The sequence below is a fragment of the Cyprinodon variegatus genome, unplaced genomic scaffold, assembly GCF_000732505.1.
Source record: "Cyprinodon variegatus isolate N-32 unplaced genomic scaffold, C_variegatus-1.0 Scaffold1145, whole genome shotgun sequence".
In the NCBI taxonomy this organism is placed as follows: domain Eukaryota; kingdom Metazoa; phylum Chordata; class Actinopteri; order Cyprinodontiformes; family Cyprinodontidae; genus Cyprinodon; species Cyprinodon variegatus.
The window spans coordinates 97,546-100,067 of NW_015151598.1; positions in this window are offsets into that span (position 1 = coordinate 97,546).

Genomic DNA, 2,522 nt, shown 5'->3' on the forward strand with positions numbered 1-2,522 from the left:
CTCTTAAACTCTTGACTGCAGAATAATTTTTTTGTGTGTGTGCCAACTGTTTTATTTGTTTTACTTTCTGCTTTTATCAGATTTTATATTTTCTTACTTTTATTTTGCTTTTATTTTCTCTGTATTTCGTCTTTTTAATAAATTGTACTATATAAATAAATTTGCCTTGCCTTAGCCTACTGTTTTGATGAAAAGCAACCCAATTGATTGCATGAGGGTGCTTCATATTGTGTACCGACCTGGTTAATGCTAGTATCTACTTTTTTCCTCCTTGTGTAATTTTTAGAGGGGATAGAAGGGTTTCGTACCGCCATTCATGTTCTCGGACGACTCTGCATAAGCACTTCCCTCACTGTGCAGGATGATGCAGTCTTTTCAAACTGCTGCTGATGTTATGTAAACTCTGTACTGGAGAGGTAGATTGTCCTGGTATTTTTATGGACATATTATGCAATACCCCCTCTCTGACCATTTGAAATTTTATTGTGTTGTACAAAGACAAAGGAAAGCTATACAAGTATATCTGTTTTTCTTATTTCATACACAGAGACTCATGCAACATTTACTAGATGCTCACATCAATGTTAACAACTGAGAAAGTGAGAGAAACCCCAGAGAAATAGAGAGGGTGGAAGTGAAGATTGCCGTGCTTTGTCTGAGCAGCTAGTTTGAGCGTGGGAAGTCAGAAATACTCCTCCTGGGTCTCACAGCTCAAAGCAACGTCGTGCTGATGTGTGCATGAGCTTGTCAGTTCTTAGATTCTCTGCCTAGGTATTCGTCAATCTTATCCCACTCTCTCGATCTGTTATGCTGGGGCTGGTGGAGAGTAATTGAGTGCTTAGAGTTATAGATGAACTAATTAGTGAGAGCATTGAAAGCTCCACTCATTAGTAAGAAGGAGAGAGGCCTGTGTCGCCGTGGCTCTGAGGGCTTTTTTATATTCACTCCCTGTGCTGGCAGAATACTACTCAACACAACTTCATTAAAGGAGCTGCATGTTGAAGAGACCTAGAAACGGAGATGTGCTCTGAAAGTATAGAGAGACGGGTATTTGAGATGTTTGAATTATGCACAGCTTACATCTAAGAAACTTGGAAAAAACAGTTTTTAGAGCCTCAAAGTACCGCATGTTTTGATTTAACAATATATTCTATCTGGTTGAGTCACTGCTCGTTATATTATATAAATAGGATATTTTCTGTTTAGTGATACAAATAAAAAAACAGTAAATCAGAATGAATAACAATATTGTCTGTATAAAAAAGAGCTACAGAAGTTGACAGAGATGAATCGTTTTGTGATTGTGTTTGTCAGTCTCAGCTGTGTCATCCTAGTCTGTGTCTATATTATTTGCACAGCAGACTAAGTTGTTGCTGTGAATAATATAAGAAAACCGGCTGTCCTTAAGTTTCACATAAAGAAAAAAAAAAACAAAGCATAAAATTCAGAAAAAAAAAGATTAAAATTGGTATCATACCAAAACCTATATCAAAATCAAATTTAAAATATCCTGCTTTGTGATGACTTTTTTAATTTGCTGTTGATTTCAGAGTTATCCAATCTGTCTGAGCAAATATATATCTGATGTGTTCAGAAAAGTAACCGGTCTTTAAATGGCAGATTTGAACAGATCTGTTTTATTGTTTATTTTTTCACCCAATTTAGGAAACATAAAAAAGAAAAAAACTTTTGCTTTTTCCACTAAACATCTTTTTTTCTAAAAGTTATTTGGTCTTTCTTATCGATTGAACAGCGTAGCCTTTTATGATGTGCATTATAAAATGAACCCCGTACATTTGCTTCAGATAAGGGTAAAGATTTATTGACTCTTGCTTTGATGACGCGTGAATATGTGGTGCACAGATCAAACCTCACCTCAAAATGAATTTATTAAGGATCTTTTCTTTTTTTTGTACAAACTAACAGTAGAGCAGAACTGAAATAAATGGCACATTATAAATGTGCCATAAATGTTTTAACAATATATGCTGATCTCTATCAGAACAGATTTATATCAGACGCATAACATAGAACAACTGCTTATTTATAAAAAGTTTGTTTTCTTGAATTGCTAACATGCTATTTCTGATATTGTTTTGGTTCATTTGCAGGCTACTAAAATCAATCAAATGCACCATACATCTTTTAGAAAAATACAAAAAGAAACAGCATATCCAACAGTTAATTTTGTTGTACATTTCACCCCAATACCATTTGAATGAATCCACATCCTGACTCAGGACAACTTTTTACTTTAAAGCAATGTCTAAGCATGAGTCTTTTCAGGAAAAGGCTCAAGCTCAAAGATACGAGATGGGTTGGTGGACATCAGTGGGTACACAGCGACTGTAGACCAGTATAATTCAATTTAGTTTATTTATATAGCGCCAATTGACAACACATGTCATCTCAAGGCACTTTACAGTTCAACCAGACCATCCAGTCAAATTGATTCAAAGTTTTCTATCTAAGTAAATCCAGCTGATTGCGTAGACTCATTGACTCAAATGCAATCCCTCACA